Source organism: Pan paniscus, chromosome 15, assembly GCF_029289425.2.
Source record: "Pan paniscus chromosome 15, NHGRI_mPanPan1-v2.0_pri, whole genome shotgun sequence".
Taxonomy (NCBI): Eukaryota; Metazoa; Chordata; class Mammalia; order Primates; family Hominidae; genus Pan; species Pan paniscus.
In genome coordinates this window covers 44,920,671-44,939,964 of record NC_073264.2, presented here as the reverse complement: position 1 = coordinate 44,939,964, position 19,294 = coordinate 44,920,671, and positions in this window count along the sequence as shown.

Genomic DNA, 19,294 nt, shown 5'->3' with positions numbered 1-19,294 from the left:
GAATGTAGTACTTTTCCCTTTTGTAATACAGTAATAGATAAACAAAAGTATGTAATAACTTCACTATGATGTAATGGTATGTTCAATTTATTTCATGAAAGCAGGTAAAACTTGCCAACATATGGCATAATATTTTCCTTTAACTTATTTTCCCTCTGTTTTAGAGTATCAAAAAACCTTATTCTGCTGGCTCTGAGGCTACAGATAAATAAAAATAGATTTGAAAATACTGTGGCTATTTTATTTATGAAAAACAATTTTTCCTGTTTACATTTTTTAAGAGAATTTATCTAAAATTAAATTACCTCTTAAAAGAATAATTAAGAGGGTAATTAAGACAGGACATTTCTATACTTTAAGATGTTACATAAGAACTAGAGGTTTAGATGAACAACATGAATATATTATTCAAAATATTAAAATGTTTTTTGTTTGATTTCTTTTTTTAATGCTTGATAGAACATATACCACAATCTCTCAGAACAATTTGTTACATCATCTTCTATCAAATATACTCCTAATTCAACCAAAGTTTTTTTCTGTTTCACACTGGTTGGATACTCTTTAGCAAGATATAAATTAGACTGTTATCCTTCAAAATATCTTTTTAAATAATGTATTATAATAATGCCATGTGTAAAAATATTGCTGTCTTACTATATTATTACTTTGACTCATTTTGAATGCATTGGCAGTTCTTTCATTATTGTGCATATAGGTTTCTATTATAAGAACTTAGTTAAACTTCATACGTAACTAAGAGTAGAGAAATGCACTTTTTTGTATGTATGAAATCTCAAAATTTTAGTTTATATTCTTAATTCTGGTACAAAATAAATATTAAATCCCATGCTTAAAACTATTCCCCTAAATCTCTAAGTCCAGTAGTCTTTAGAAGTAAGTACTTCTAAACAATTAGGAAGAAACAATACCAGTCTTTCTCTATAAAATCTCTATACCAAAACCTGAAAAGAACATTTCAAAACAATAATATTGTAGACAATCTCTCGTATGGATGGATATACAAATATTTCAAAGACGATATTAGCAGAGTGAATCCAATCATATAGAACAAAAAGATAGCAGAAACAATTGTGTTAGGAATGAAAGAGACATTTTTATATTAGAAAAGTAATCAATGTAATGTGCCACAAGCAAATTTGATGATCATCTAGATAATTCAGAAAAGAAATGTAATAAAATTAGCATTAGTTTTTGTCAGATTTGTTGAAGATCAGATAGTTGTAGGTGTGAAGCCTTATTTCTGTGTTTTCTGTACTGTACAATTGGTCTATGTGTCTGTTTTTGTACCACCACTTTTGTGACTGTAGCCCTGTAGTATAGATTGAAGTTTTGGGTAGCATGATGCCTTCACCTTTTTTCTTTTTGCTTAGGATTGCCTTGCCTATTCATGTTCTTTTTTGGTTCCATGTGAATTTTAAAATAGTTGTTTTCTAGTTTTGTGAAGAATGTCAATGGTAGTTTAATAGGCATAGCATTGCATGCATAAATTGTTGTGGACAGTATGGCCATTTTAACAATACTGATTTTTCCCATCCATGAGCATGAAACATGTTTCCATTTGTGTCATCTCTGACTTCTTTTAGCACTGGTTTGTAGTTCTCATTGTAAAGATCTTTCACCTCCCTAGTTAGCTGTATTTCTAGGTATTTTATTCTTTTTGTGGCAATGGTGAATGGGAATTCCTGATTTGGCCCTCAGTTTGACTGTTGTTGATGTATAGCAATGCTAGCAATTTTCGCACACTGATTTTGTATCCTGAGACTTTGCTGAAGTTGTTTATCAGCTTAAGAAGCTTTTGGGCTGAGACAATGGGGTTTTCCAGATACAGGATCACATCACCAATAAACACGAGATAATTTGACTTTTTCTCTTCCTGTTTGGATACGCTTTTTCTTGCCTGAATGCTCTGGCTAGAACTTCCAATACTATATTGAATAGGAGTAGTGAAAAATGGGATCTTTGACTTTTGCTGGTTTTCAAGGGGAATACTTCCAGCTCTTGCCCATTCAGTATGATGTTGGCTGTGGTTTTTGTTATTTGTGAGTCTTATTATTTTGAGGTATGTTTCTTCAATACCTAGTTTATTGAGAGTTTTTAACATGAAGGAGTGTTGAATATTGTCTAAAGCCTTTTCTGCATTTACCGAGATAATCATGTGGTTTTTGTCTTTAGTTCTGTTTATGTGGTGAATCACATTTATTGATCTGTGTATGTTGAACCACCTTTGCATTCTAGGGATAAAGCCTACTTGATCATGATGGATAAGCTTTTGGATATGCTGCTAGATTAAGTTTGCCAGTATTTTGTTGAGGATTTTTGCATCAATGTTCATAAAGGACATTGGCCTGAAGTTCTGTTTGCTTGTTTGTTTTGATGTGTCCCTTCCAGGTTTTGGTATCAGGATGATGCTGGCCCTGTAGAATGAGTTAGGGAGGAGTCCCTTCTCCTTAGTTTTTTGGAATAGTTTCAGGAGAAATGATGACTGTTCTTTATTGTACATCTGTAGAATTTGGCTTTGAGTTTGTCTGGTCCTGGGCTAATTTTGGTTAGTAGGTTATTTATTACTGCCTCAATTTCAGAGCTTATTATTGATCTGTGCAGGGCTTCAATTTTCTTCCTGGTTTGTCTTGGAAAGGTGTATGTGTCCAGGAATTTATCATTTCTACTAGATTTTCTAGTTTACGTGCATAAAGGTGTTCAAAGTATTCTCTAATGGTTGTTGTTATTTCTGTGGGGTCAGTGGTAATATCCCCCTTGTCATTTCTGGTTGTGTTTATTTGAATCTTTTCTTCTTTATCAGTATAACCAGTGGTCTATCTGTTTTATTAATTTTTCAAAAAAAAAAAAACAGGTCCCGAATTTGTTGATCTTTTGAGTGTGTGTGTGTGAGTGTGTGTGTGTGTGTGTGTGTCTCCTTTGTTCAGCCTGATTTTGGTTATATCTTGTCTTCTGCTAGCTTTGAGGTTGGTTTGCTCTTGATTCTCTAGTTCTCTTAGTCATGGTGTTAGGTTGTTAAATGATGATCTTTCTAAATTTCTGATACGGACATTTAGTGCTATAAATTTCCCTCCTAATGCTACCTCAGTTGTGTCCAGAGATTCTGGTATGTTGCATCTTTGTTCTCCTTATTTTCAAAGAACTTCTTGATTTCAGCCTTATTGTCATTATTTACCCAAAAGTCATTCAGAAGCAGATTATTCAATTTTCGTATAATTGTATGGTTTTAAGTGAGTTTCTTATTCTCCATTTCTAAGTTGATTGTGCTGTAGTTTGAGAGACTGCTTGTAATGACTTCAGTTCCTTTGCATTTGCTGAGGACTGTTTCACTCACAATTATGTGATCAATTTTAGAGTATGTGCCATGTATAGATGAAAAGAATGTATATTTTGTGGCTTTTGGGTGAAAAGTTCTGTAGATATGTATCAGGTCCTTTTGATCCACTGCTGAGTTCAGATACTGAATATTTTGCCAATTTTCTGTCTATGTGATCTGTCTAATATTGTCAGTGGGGTGTTAAAGTCTTCCTATATTATTGTGTGGGAGTCTAAGTCTCTTTGAAGATCTCTAAGAACTTGCTTTATTAATCTGGGTGCTTCTGTGTTGGGTGAGTATATATTTAAGAAAGTTAGGTTATATTGTTGAATTGAACACTTCACCATTATGTGATGCCCCTTTTTGTCTTTTTTGATCTTTTTTTGGTTTAAAGTCAATGGTGTCTGAAAGTAGGATTGCAACTCATGCTTTCTTCTGTTTCCCATTTGCTTTGTAGGTTTTTCTCTATCTCTTTATTTTGAGCATATGTGTGTCATTGCATGTGAGATGACCCTCTTGTAGACAGCATACCAGTGGGTCTTGGTTCTTTATCCAGCTTGCCACCCTGTGCGTTTTCATTGGGGCATTTAGCCCATTTAAATTTAAGATTAGTATTGACGTGTGTAAATTTGGTCCTGTCATCATGATGTTAGGTGGTTATTTTGCATACTTGTTTAAGTGGTTGCTTTATAGTGTCACTGGTCTGTGTTCTTTAGTGTGTTTTTGTAGTGGCTGGTAACAGTCTTTCTTTTCCATATTTAGTGATTCCTTCAGGAGTTTTTGTAAGGCAGGTCTGGTGGTAACAAGTTTCCTCAGCATTTGCTTATCTGAAAAGTATGTTATTTCTCCTTCACTTATAAAGCTTAATTTGGCCAGATATGAAATTATAGGTTGGAATTTCTTTTCTTTAAAGATGTTGAATGTTGGCCCCCAATCTCTTCTGGCTTGTAGAGTTTCAGCTGAGAGATCCACTGTTAGTCTGATGGGCTTCCTTTTGTAGTTGACCTGGCCTAATCTCTAGCTGCTTGTACTATTTTCTTTTTTATTTTTGTTTTGACCTTGGAGAATCTCATGATGATGTGTCTTGGGGATGACCTCATGGAGAATCTTACTAGGGTTCTCTGCATTTTCTGAATTTGAATGTTGGCCTCTCTAGCTAGGTTGGGTAAGCTCTCATAAATCATATTCTGAAATATGTTTTCCAAGTTGATTCCCTTCTGCCCATCTCTTTCAGGTACATGGACCAGTTGTAAATTTTGTCCTTTACCCAATCCCATGTTTCTCGGAGGTTTTGTTAATTCCTTTTTATTCATTTTTCTGTATTCTTGTCTGCCACTTATTTCAGAAAGACAGTCTTCAAGCTCTGTAGTGCTGGGATAACTGGCTAGCCATATGCAGAAGATTAAAAGTGGGCCCCTACCTTACACCATATACAGAAATCAACTCAAGATAAATTAAAAACTTAAATATAAATCCCAAAACTATAAAACCCCTTGAAGGAAACCTACATTAATATCATTCGGGACATAGACATAGACAAAAATTTCATGATGAAAATTGTAAAAGCAATTGCAACAAAAGCAAAAATGGACAAATGAGATTTAATTAAACTAAAGAGTTCTGCACAGCAAAAGAAACTGTCAACAGAGTAAATAGATAATGTATAGAATGGGAGAAAATTTTTGCAAACTATGCATTCAACAGAGTTCTAATACCCAGCATCTATAAGAAACTTAAACATGCAAATACATGGGACAGAGTGAGAAAAAGAGTTTATTATGGAATTTTCTGACAGTTTTAAAAATATTATACAAATATCTAACATATATGAAGAAAATGAAAATAACTACAAATTAATAAGCTAAAGGCAGCCAACCAAACAAAAAAAAGGACAAAAGATTTGTTTCAATACTTTACAAAAATTATTTAGGAGTTTTTAGAAAGTCAGTTGAGAGAGTTTGAAAGGAGAGGATGGATGAATAAAAACCTGCTTTTGGATGAGGAGGAAAGGACGGAACCTCAAGAAACGGTGGAAGCATTGTCCTTAGATGACAGGAAGAAGAGGATTTGGGTTGTAAGAGGAAGAAGAAGATCTGAGTTGTAAGAAAAAGGAAGGGAAGGGGAAGATGGAGCTATGATTGATTCTAAGATTGATATGTTGGTGATGATCAGAAAGTTCTCTTTTAAGAGCTTCTCTTTTCAAAAAGGATGCTGTCTTCTGATGAAAACAGAATCAGAATGAGTGAAACATGGAAGTTTGAAAAGAGTGAACATCAACACTGGAAACTCAAGAGTGTGTTAAACAGAGAAAATTAATAGAAACCAGGAAACACTTAAGGTGTATTTGAAGTTTGTTGTCTTGAATTGATGTATTCATTAACTCTGGAATCAATTTACTGTATTTGGTGAACCCAGCTTTCAGTGGAGTTCTTCTTAATTTTCGCCTGCTGTTCTACTTGTTCCAAATGTGTGTATCATGTATTTTTTCTTTTAGATTTTTCTACCTAATTAGCTTTGATTCTGTCATCAGTATTGATTTTGGCTAAAATAAAACACATATATGTCTTTTAGTGGCTTACCAATTAATTTTCCTTATACAATAAAAGGTCTCAAGATAGAGTTCTTTCAGTAGGGCGAAAATATCAAGGCTCTAGAGGGAGGTATATGCAAATATTTTGATTTTTCTTTCATGATTATAAGATGAATTCTGCAGTCCCAAATACTGTCTTCTTACCAAAATCTGAAGCAAGAAGGAAGGGACAGAAATAGAGATTTCCTATTAGTAAATAAACAAACAAAAGCTTCCCAGAAGTGCCTTCTACTCTCCATCTTGATTTATTTTCTTAAGGCTGTCTCCAACTATGAGATTTTGTTTTTAAGAAATTGAGAGGAATGTTTACTTGATAACTAACTGGAGTATTTACTACAGTTCACCCTTCAATAACATTTTTGCAATGTCTTCAAGTTTCTTCCCTCTGTTACTTTATTGCATACATGTAGAAGCTCCAAAGCTGGGTATTTGTGACAAAATAAGAAGATAATAATCAGAAGTAGAATTTTTACCTATAACATAAATAGAGAGAAATGACAATTCACAAGATTTGTTCATCAGAGCTAATAAGTGAAGCAAAGTGGAATAAAAGGACATTGGTGATGAGAAGGTCAAGGAAGTAAACATTAAAAAGCAAAATGATTACTAGACAGCTCCAGACAAATACAATTTTAAATTGACGTTTTCTTTTTTCTTTTTTCTTTTTTTTTTTTGAGATGAAGTTTTGCTTTTGTTGTCCAGGCTGGAGTGCAATGGCGCAATCTTGGCTCATCACCACAACTTCCGCCTTCTGGGTTCAAGCGATTCTCCTGCCTCAGCCTCCCGAGTAGCTGGGATTACAGGCATGCACCATCACGCCCAGCTCATTTTCTGTATTTTTAGTAGAGATGGGGTTTCTCCATGTTGGTCAGGCTGGTCTGGAACTCCTGACCTCAGGTGATCCACCTGCCTCGAACTCCCAAAGTGCTGGGATTACAGGCACGAGCCACTGTGCCCGGCTGCTTTTTTCTTTTTTAAAATAATCATTGCACATTTAAAAAATTTAAAATATTTTAAAACAGAAGATTTAAAGAAGATTTATTTATTTCTAATTATCTATCTACTATTCTAGGCACAGTTCATGCAGAAGTATGTCCTAAAACTCCTCAAGCTGCACACAGACTAGGAAATATACATCAGTAAAAGCAGACAAATTGATAAATTTCCAGTCTTAAATCAAGAAAGTTTATTATATACACTTTTTCTATCAGATTTAATTCAATATAAAAATAATGATAAACCCGGAATAAATGTAGGAAAATCTAATGAACATATTATTATATTCTTGTAACAACTATTTCAGTTTCTTATAATGCTTTTATTTATATATACATATTTATCTTCAATTCACAAATAATTATATGTATTTATGGTGCACAACATGATGGTTCAATATAGTATAACTTGTGGGATGGCGAAATCAATCCAATTAATATATGCCTTCAAATACTTTTTATTTTTTGTGGTAGCAAAAACTTGAAGAAGATATATAAACTTGAAGAAGATATATAGAGTGAAATGACAAACATCTATGTGCCCACTTCCCCACATATATGATCTTCACGATCTCTCTTTAGAAGTAACCACTATCCCCAATTTTGCATTTATCATCTCCCCTGCATGTCCTTATTATGATTTTATGTAAATAAATGTTTTCAAAATATTCAGTTATATTTTATGCTGCCATATTGTACTGAATATACTCATCTTCTTATCTTCAAATTATTATCACTCTTTCATGTGAGATTTATCCCTACTGACAGTGAAAAGTTTAGTCCTTTTGTAGTAGGGTGTAATATATTTGCTACTTCTCCAGTAGATGAATTATTCCTGTCCTATTGGTGTTACAAGTAGCCATTCAAGTCGTTTTGGGCAATGAAATGTGGAGAAAAGAATGCACATCAATGGTCCATCTTTGTAACTTCTTCCTGTCTTCCTTGAAAGGCTTGAATTGTATAGAGGGATCTCTATTTATTTCCATAGTGCAAAGGTAGGAGAACAGATCAGAGACTAACCTAGGATGTAGTGTAAGAGAGTGATACATATTGTTGTTGAAAGTAGTAAGGGTCATAGGTTACCACAGAATAATTTATCTCTGGCTGACTGATATTACTTAGTTTCATTGTTGTTGACTATTTTATTAAATAAATACACCAAACATTTTATTCACTTTTGTAGATTATTATGAACTATACTCTTTACCAATTCATATGTCGCAACCCTCACCTCCAATGTGACTGTATTTGCAGACAGAATTTTTAAAAGGGGAATTAAAATTAAATGAGGTTATAAGAGCAAGACCTTAATCCAATATAACGAATGTCTTTTAAGAGAAAGAAGAGACACCAGGTATGCATATGAACAGAGAAAAGGCCAGGCAAGGGCACAGGAGAAGGGAGCTGTCTGCAAGCCACAGGAGACACCAAACCTGCCACAATGTTGATCTTCAACTTTCAACCTTCAGAATTGTGAGAAAATACATTTCAATTGATTAAGCCATCAGTCTGTGGTATTTTATTTTGGCAACCCTACCAAACTAATAGATAAATGGACAATAAATTTTTGAGTTGTTTTCTAGTGTGAAAACTCATTTGATAAACTTACTTGTTCATATTTTTTTGTGCAGAAATTTGAGAACTTCTCTTTCATATAAGCTAGAAGTGAAAACATTGAATCAATAGAAGCCGTATATTCAATGTAGATGTTGATTAACTGGCTTTGTTGGTTTACAGTCTTACCAACTTACATGTGAATTCCCATGTTCCACACCATTGCCACTATTTGTTAGTGGTTAGCTCTTCAAAAACATGCAGTCGCTTGTTGATTTTAGTTAAGCTACTTCAGACAGCACATATGACAAACATTATTGTATCTCTATTAATACATGTATAATGAACACTTCTGGTAGATACTTTCTATTCTACATGGAAGATATTAACATACTCTTATTGCCAAACTGAATATGAGGGACCATAATTACCAGATGGAGTTTGCAAAACTCTCAGATTAACTAATTCTTAAAATGGAGTCAATCCTAGCATTTTGTGCTTTTATGCCAAAATTATCTGTTGAAGATATAAAATAGATTGATGCTAGATATTTACAATTGTGTAGTCAACAAAAATATTAACTCTTGATCATCAATAAAAATGTATTTTCTTATGAATACTAGATTTATGCTTGTCAGGCAAATCTACATTATTCAGAAACATTAAGTGAAAAGGAAATTTTGATTGGCATTTTACAAAAGTTTGTACAAAATTTAATTCACACAGTTTTTAATAACAACATAGTTTATGGAGATTTTCCATCACTGAAATAAAGAAAATTTAGAAAAATATTGTTGTTGCTTTCTGAATATAAAATACTTGAATCCCATGTAACTAATATATGCTGTCTAAAATTATCATAGTTCTGAAGAATATAATTAGAGAATTGGCACCATTTAACATCTACAAATTGAAAAAAGTAGCAGTAAAATTTAAATTACCAGTGGAATGTGTCCAGGTTCTTGGCATTTTGAACAAATAATTGGATAAAACACAAAAACAAAGACATGAAAGAAAAGCACATATTTATTGAAATGAATGTACACTCCACAAAGTGAGCAGGCTCAAGCAAGTGTCTCAAGAGCCTAGTTACAGAATTTTCTGAAGTTTAAATACCCTCTAGAGGTTTCTCATTGGTTACTTGCTGTATGCCCTATGTAAATGAAGAGGATGAAGTGGAGTTACAAAGTTATTTACTTGGTGTACACCCTATGCAAATGAAGAGAATGAAGTGAGGTTATCAAGTTATTTACTTTGTGTACACCCTAGGCAAATGAAGAGGATGTCTTCTGTCATAGTTGAAGTACAGTTGCAAAGTTATTTACTTGGCCATAAAAAGTCAAGTTTTCTCCCTAGAACTTAAGTTCTAGGAAGTCCTTAAGTTCCCTGCCCCCAGAACCTATTCTCCTGCCTCAAGTTGAACAAATTCAACATGCAAGTACAAATCTCAAGTCAAAATTTACCTTTTAGTCTCACATCTGACAATTATTTATGGTGGTTACTAAACCTATGGAAACATAGAAATACCACTGGACACCTTAACTCCTCTGTTGCCAGCAGGCATTACCTCATTATGTAATAGAATCAGGAATAAATTTTTTCAGACCTAGTAAAATGAATCAATTAGAAACCTGATGAAATTACAATGGAATTGCAAACAGATTAATTCTAATAAAATTCATGCAGTAGTGATACAATATAAAGTACTATAGCCTCTTATGTGACCAAAAAGAAGCATGATTTATAGCCTGTTTGTTGACTTAAATTTTAGTAGTCCAAATATAGGAGAAAAGAAAAAAAAGTGATCTATCAAAAGAATAAGAGAAATATGACAATTTATGCTAGCTGTATACATAAACACATATTTTGCTATTTTGACTAAATAAAATGTTTGAGATCATGTGTATGTTTATTACTATTTTGCTTTTGTTGCAGAAAAGAATGTAATAATTTCTCTGGTTAAGAAAAACAAAACAAACAAACAAAACATAAGTAGGTAGTTAAGGCACAGAATGCTAGTTGTGCCTCTAAGCATATTATCTCCTGATTGTTAGTTTTACTCAATCAGTCCTGCCTGTCCAATAAAAACTATATTTTCAAAATATTACAGAATTTTGCAAAAAGCATTACAGAAAATCATTGGTCTCATGATTACTGTGCACCTGAAGTGCAAGATAAATATTAGACTTTTTCAGACATAAAGTAAAATATAACCATTGTCTATGCCCCCAAAGCCTTGGTGGTATATTTGGCAAGATGAAAGATATAATCATTTACATAAAAATTTGACTTAGTTCAAGACAGTAGAGTATAGACACTAAATATTTTCGTAAGTGTTTCCCAAGGGAACTTGAGTTAAACAATAGAGTGTTTGATGATCTGGATTTTAGATAAATTTATGTATATTGAAGAAGGACAATGTAGCTACAGAAATCATTTATAAAATTTTCATATTATGTACATGTCAGAGAAGGAGCTGTGGAATATGTTAGTGAAACTTCTGGAATAAATAAGATTTAATTTGATTGAAAAGCAATTAGATTTGTGAACAAAATCTTTAAGGGTGAAAATTACAATAAAAGACTACTGATTTTTCTAATTTCTGAGGAAGTATTGTAATAGAGATAAGGAGGATTTGACAAAGGTGTTTCAGTCAACAAAACAAAATGTCCCCCTCAATTTTACAAATTAAAGCTATTATTAAAATTTAATAAAATTTAGTCAACTAGTCAGCCTGAGAAATTCCTTCTTTGACAATATTTTAAATTGTGTCTAGTATTAAGCATACCTTAAAATGTCCAAAAGCATCTGAAAGTTTCAGAAATACTATCAAGTCTAAGGCTATGGCTAGAGATTTTGATTTAGAAGTGATGTAAAGCAATAATAGCCAGGCGCAGTGGCTCATGCCTGTAATCCCAGCACTTTAGGAAGCCGAGGCAGGAGGTTTGCTTGAAGCCAGAAGCTTGAGACTAGCTTAGGCAACAAAGTGAGGTCATGTCTATTAAAAAATAATATAAAATAGAATAAAATAAAATAAAATAAAGCAATATTAGAAGACTAGAGGTAGATAAAGTCATAGGAAGGGTTAAAATTGCCCAAATTAAAATATAAGGTCTTTGGAGAGATAAAGATCTGAAATTGGATTGGGGGTCAGCAATGAGTTTTCACATAACAGATTCAGTGGCCCAAGGAAGGAACAGAAGAAATTGCAGAAAGGTTTAAATAAATTAAAGACCTCACACATTTCTTAAAACATTTTAAAATCTTTTCAAGGGAAAAGAAGAAGAATAGGTACTGTTTGGAGAATGAGCTTTGAGGGACTTTCTTCATTTTTCAGTAATGTCTGAGCTTGAATATAATTATTATACTTATGTTTCTTTATAAGTAAACATCATATAAAATGGACTTTTTCAAAGTCATAGTTAATAATAGAAATTAGTTCTTGAGACCACATTCTTCACTGTAGTGCTTCAGCTAGAAATTATTTTATTAACTAGTCCCCTAATTTGTTTTATTTGTTTTCCCCCATAGAATATAACTCCAAGAGACAGGGTCATGTCTGTTCACTTCAGTATTTTGTCCCCAGTGATGAACGTATGTAGGCACAAAGCAGATATTTTTTAAATAAATGATTTGCAAATCCTAGGATAAGTTCACAATGGCAGAGTGTTTTAATTTCCAATGTTGTTCCTATTTTTTATAATGATTAGAAATATTGTAATACTTATGTTAATGAAATAATCTGGGCATGAAAAGGCAACTGCCACATGACCTCACTTATATGTGGAATCTAAAAAAGTTGATTTTATAGAAGTGGAGAGTAGATGGTGATTATCAGGGACTGAGGAGGAGGATAGGGGAGAAGTTCATCAAAAGGTACAAAATTTCAGTGAGATAGATAGAAGAAATAAGTTCAAGAGATCTATTGTAAAACATGGTAACTATAGTTAATAATGTACTGTAGTCTCAAAAATGACTTAGAGAGCAGATTTTAAATGTTCTTACCTCAAAAATGGTAAGAATGTGGGGTAATGCATATGTGAATTAGCTCAATTTAGCCATGCCACAATGAATACATATTTTAAAACATGTTGTAGATGACAAAAATGTACCATTTTTGTTAATTAAAATATTGCTAAAAATAAATATAAAATACCAATAACCATTAAAATCATTTGTATATTTTTTCTGTTTTTTTGTATCATTCATTACATAAAACAGTGTAATTTCTCTCTGTGTATATCAGTGATTTATACTACGTTTTGGTGAGATATCAAACAATCAGAAATTGCCAGCAGGTTATAATTGAGTTTTATATATCACTGATGCTCTAAGTCCACTATGGACATAGTAGGTTGACAGGATAGCTCTTCTCATTAACTGAGCCTTATAGCGGCTTCACATCAACACACACCTCCAAGGTCACTGTAGCAGAGGAAGCAGGGATGTAACTCACATATTTACTCTCAAACTTCCCACATGTAACCCATACAACTTAATGCCTGACTAGTCACATTAGCTCATGTTTCATTTTCAAAAGCAAGGTTTGTGGTCATGACTACTTTCAAGAAAAGAATTAACTGCTACCCTACCATTTTTCTGGAACATAAAAACCTAGAACTATTTAGTAAATAGCAATACTGACTGTCGAGCACTTTCAGTTCACTGTTTGTGGAATTTGCTCTAATCATAGGAAATTTTAAAAATATTGGTTTGCATTACACAAATATGGTTGAAAAGCACAAGTGTAACAATTTATTCAAGTTATGCTTAAAAATATAATTTGCAAAAACATCACAATTCAATTTAAATCACTAATTATAAAATGAAGCAATAAAAAGAATTAATATTACAAAGATGTAATAGTCAAATTTAGCACAGTATATGCCATAGTAGTGAAAGATGCTAAATAGTAAGAGAATAGTTGAGAATTATTATCGTAAATGTGATAATTGGTGATGATGCTGGGGATCCATTTTTTAAAATATGAAGAAACTACTTAAGTTTTTCTAATGACTTAATATCTGAACCAAGAAACCATGGTTGTACATGGCAATTGGGATTGCAGTGTTTCATTACGGTAAGCTATGATTATAGTGATACAAGATTTATCTATGTAAATACAAGAAAGAAAAATAAAATATTTGCTATTTCAGTTTTAATAGCAACACATTCTTTAATGTTCTAATGTTGTTTTTCATAAAAACATATTGAGAGAAAAGTTTTTACATTGAGGGATTCAGAAGGAGCATGGTCTGCTCAGATGATTATCAGGAAATAAGCAATTATTATTTTAAATGAGTAAGCACAAAAAATCAATTATCATTTTACAGATAAACTGAAAACTAAATGTCATTATTATTTTCATTAGATCACTCCTCCCATTTTGTTCTTTATGCTCTTTTCAAATTTTAAAGCAGAGCTTCAGTGATTTGTGTGGAAATTATGATTAATAACTTCAACAGAAAGTTTTTTCTTTTTAAGTAGTCATTCAAATAATGAATCATGCTGAAATAGACCTATATGTCTTTACAGTTTTATGATTGCATAATAACTGAGGTAACTGTTAAAATATTATAGTTTCTAATCTGATTTAAAACTGTCTTTGCATTACATTCAGTTGGATACAGAATTCATTTTGCATATCTGTTTCTTTTTCTGTCTTATCGTTAACACACATTTAGCAGATAAATATGTCAAATTCCAGTCTTCAGTGAATAATTTATTATAGTTGTCTTTCATCCCTGGTAACATGAATTCTAATGTCATTTTTAATAAATTAGAATTTTACCCAAATGTTCTGTTATCATGTATCTACATTTAATAATCTGTGCTATCATTGTTCTTACTTATTGAAGTCTTAATTAAAGTCTTCAAATAATGAGAAAAGTTTTAAGGAAAATGTTACTTTAGAGAGCCTAAAAAATGCTGTTTAGTGTTTAAATGTATTAATATTTCTGTATGACAGATTTCTCAGAGCAGTAAAAAATACCAATTACAGATTTTTTAATACAGAAACAAAATATATTGTTACTGATTAGTTTCCTTCAATGAAATTTTCACAAGACATTCTGAATAAATTAGTAATGAGGAGCCAATGGTCTTCATTATAATATACTTATTTAAAAATTTCAACAGTAGGAATATTGTGTGAAAGGAATACAAAATTATTCTGTCTCAAATAAAAATGTTTGTTATTTTCCATCCATACAATACAAAAATTTACGTTTCTAACTTGGCATAAAAGGTAAAAATGGAGTTCATATTTTACATCTCAAGAAGGGGTACAACGTGTTGAACAAATATTTTCAGTTAGATTTACTGCTTGGCTTATGTTCACTGATATTTTATAAGTTATCTTTATTATATATCTAAAAAAACTTATTTAATTCTCATCTGTCTTCAATATATATTTATACACTTATTTTGTGAATACCAAAACATGAATAAATCAGATTTCTATTATCTGCAAAGTAATCAAAGTTTGTGACTGTGTGACTGTATATTATTCTGAAAACATAATATAGACTAATGTGATTGTTCCTGAAAAGTTCCCTTTTCTCTCTTTTTATGCTGAGTTCCATGAATATTGTTATTCTCCATTTATTTCTAAATCATATTGGTATCAGAAGGTATAACATATATTTTCATTTATATAGCAAAATATTTTAATAAATTTCCAGTGATATTAAGATTGTTATATAGGATAATATATCTTTGAAAGCTATAAAGTGGTACACATGTTAAGTCATATTATACATAAAGCAAATAACTGAAATTTAGGATTCATGGAAATAGTTCATACTGCAACTGGAAAAATAGAATAGTCTATGCTAAGATGTTCATCAAGAAATAAATTATTAATTCAGATAGATAAAAATATCAGTTATAGACTTAGATCAAAAGTAAAAATGAAATATGATTATTATCTCTTAAGATTTCTCCTCCTCTTTTGCCTCTTGTGCCAGCTCTGTAAATTTTCACAATGATGTGATAGATGACTTTAAGAGCTTGCTCTTTTTTTGTTTGTTTCCTAATCTGTATTTTGTCCTGAATTATTTGTCAAACTATTTCCATGACTTCAAAGAAACTTAATGAATACTTCCATGCTATATGTTGTTCATTCTTCTCCAACATCATAATTGGCAGATTGTCAGGGAAAATACTATTACCTCCATCTTGTAACATTACTGATATAGCAGTTTTAAAGCTCTTGCAGCTTTCAAGATATGTGACAGAATATTTTATCATTAGGCTATTGGTAAAAATAACAATTGAAGAGTGGACGTTTTAGAAATATATAGAGTTTATAGGAACATATGTATGATGACTGTTGATAATTGACAACTGTAAAGTTTCAGGGGATTTGTAGACAGAGGCTGTTAGTGAGGTTATTAAAAATAAGTTGCCTTCAGTGAAATTACTTACAAATATAAGTAAAAAGATGGTTAGATGATTTATTGTTACTATTTAATAACTTGTTTCAAAAAAGGTTAACCCTTATTCCATCACTAAGATTTTGTAACAGACATGTGCAGGTTTGTTATATAGGTAAACTCATGTCATGGGGTCTCACTGTATAGATTATTTCATCACCCAGGTATTAATCCTACTACCCATTAGTTATTTTTCCTGATCCTCTCCCTCCTTCCACCTTCCATGCTCAGGAAGTCCCCAGTGTCTGTTGTTCTATGCGTCTATGTGTTCTCATCATTTAGCTCCCACTTATAAATGAGAATATGTGGTATTTGGTTTTCTGTTCCTGCTTCATCCATGTTCCTACAAAAGATATAATCTCAATCTTTTTATGGCTGCATAGTATTCTATGCTGTATATGTACCATATTTTCTTTATCCAGTCTATCATTGATGGGTATTTAGGTTGATTCCATGTCTTCGCTATTGTGAACAGTGCTGCAATAAACATACACATGCATATGTCTTTATAACAGAATGATTTATATTCCTTTGGGTATGTATCCAGTAATGGGATTGCTAGGTCGAATGGTATTTCTGTCTTTAGGTCTTTGAGGAATTGCCACATTGTCTTCTACAATGGTTGAATTAATTTACATTCCCACCAACAGTATATAAGCCTTCCATTTTCTCCACAACTTCGCCAGCATCTGTTATATTTTGACTTTTTAATGATAGCTATTCTGGCTGGTGCAAGATGGTATCTTGAGGTTTTGATTCGCATTTCTCTAATAATAAGTGATATTGAGCTCCTGTTCATATGTGTGTTGACCACATGTGTGTTTCCTTTTGAAAAGTGTTTATGTCTCTTGCCTACATTTTTATGTAGTTGTTTATTTTTTTCCTGTAAATTTAAGTTCTTTATAAATGCTGGACATTAGACCTTTGTTGAATACAAAGTTTGCAATTTTTTTTCATTCTATAGGTTGTCTGGTTATTGTTGATAGTTACTTTTGCTATGCAGAAGCTCTTTAGTTTAACTAGATTCCATTTGTTAATTGTTGCTTTTGTTGCAATTGTTTTTGGCTTCTTTATCATGAAATCTTTGGCCATTCTTACGTCCAGAATGGTATTTCCTAGGTTGTCTTCCAGGGTTTTTATAGTTTTGGGTTTACATTTAAGACTTCAATCCATCTCGAGTTGATTTTTATATATGGTGTAAGGAAGGGGTCCAACTTCAATCTTTTGCATATGGCTAGTCAGTTATCCCAGCATCATTAATTTAATCCAGAGTCCTTTCCCCATTGCTTGTTTTTATCAGGTTTGCCAAAGATCAGATGATTTTGGATCTGTGCCCTTATTTATGGGTCCTCTAATCTATTCCATTTGTCTAGGTGTCTGTTTTTGCACCAGTACCATGCTATTTTGGTTACTGTAGCCTTGTAGTATAGTTTGAAGTCAGGTAGCATAATGCCTCCAGCTTTGCTTTTTTTGCTTAGGATTACCTTGGGTATTTGAGCTGCCTTTTGACTCCATATGAATTTTAGAGTAGTTTCTTCTAGTTCTGTGAAGAATATCATTGGTAGCTGGATAGGAATGGCATTGAATTTATAAATTGCTTTGGGCAGTATGGCCATTTTAACAATATTAATCATTCCTATCCGTGAGCATGAAATATTTTTCCATCTATTTATGTCATCTCTGATTTATTTGATTAGAGTTGTGTAGTTCACAATGCAGAGATTGTTCACTCCTTAGTTTGCTGTATTCCTAAGTATTTTATTCTTTTTGTGGCAATTGTGAATGAGATTGCACTTCTTATTTGGCTCTTGGCTTGACTGTAGTTGCTGTGTAGGAATTCCAGTGACTTTTGTACATCGGTTTTGCATCCTGAGACTTCACTGAAGTTGTTTATTAGTTTAAGAAATTTTGGCACCAAGACTGTGGGCTTTTCTACATACAGAGGATCATGTCATCTGCAAACAAGGGTAGTTTGACTTCCTCTCTTCCTATTTTGGATGCCTTTATTTCTTTCTCTTGCCTGATTGCTCTGGCCAGAGCTTCTGATAATATGTTGAACAGGAGTGGTGAGAGAGGGCATCTTTGTCTTGGTCAGCATTTCAAGGGGAATGGTTCCAGCTTTTGCCATTCAGTATAATGTTGGCTATGGGTTTATCATAGATGGTTCTTATTATTTTGAGGTATGTTTCTTCAATACATAGTTTGAGAGTCTTTAGCATGAATCGTTATTGAATTTTATCATACGCCTTTTCTGCATCTATTGAGATAATGATGCTGTTTGTCTTTAGTTCTGTCTATGTGATGAATCACATTTATTGATATGTGTATGTTGAACCAACCTTGCATCCCAAGGCTGAAGCCTACTTGGTCACAATTAATAAGATTTTGGATGTGCTGCTAAATTTAGTTTGCCAGTATTTTGTAGAGGATTATTGCATCGATGTTCGGCAAGGATATTGGCCTAAAGTTTTCTTTTTCTTTTATTTTTTTATGTGCCTCTGCCAGGTTTTGGTATCAGGATGATGCTGGACTCATAGAATGAGTTAGGGAAGAGTCTCTCCTCCCATTTTTTGGAACAGTTTCATTCAGTAGGAATTGTACCAGCTCTTTTTATGTCTGGTAGAATTTGGCTATGAATCTGTCTGGTCCTGGGTTGTTTTTGGTTGGTAAGTTATTTATCACTGACTCAATTTCAGAGATCACTTTTGGACAGTTTAGGAATTCAGTTTCTTCCTGGTTCAGTCTGGGGAGAGTGTTTGTGTCCAGAAATTTATCCATTTTTTACAGATTTTCTGTTTTGTATGCACAGAGGTGTTCATAATATTCTCTGATGGTTATTTGTATTTCTGTGGGGTCAGTGGTAATTTTCCCTTTGTAGTTTCTAATTGTATTATTTGAATTTTCTCTTTTTTCTTATTAGGCTAGCTGGCAGTCTTTATTAATTTTTCAAAAAATCAACCCCTAGATTTGTTGATCTTTTGCTTTTTTTTTTTTCGCATCTCAATCTCTTTCAGTTAAGCTCTGATTTTGGTTATTTCTTGTCTTCTGCTAGCTTTAGGGTTGGTTTGCTCTTGGTTAGTTCTTTTAGTTGTGATGTTAGGTTGTTAAATTGAGATGATTCTATTTTTTTGATGCAGATGTTTAGTGCTATAAATTTCCCTCTTAACACTGCCATAACTGTGTCCCAGATATTCTGGTATGTTGTATTTTTATTCTCTTTGTTTTCAAATAACTTATTGATATCTGCCTTAATTTCATTATTTCCCAAAAGTCAACAGGAGCAGGTTTTTATATTTTTATGTAATCCTTGTAATTGTATGGTTTTGAGTGAATTTCTTTGTCTTGGTTTCTAATTTGATTGTGCTGTGGTTTGAGAGATTGT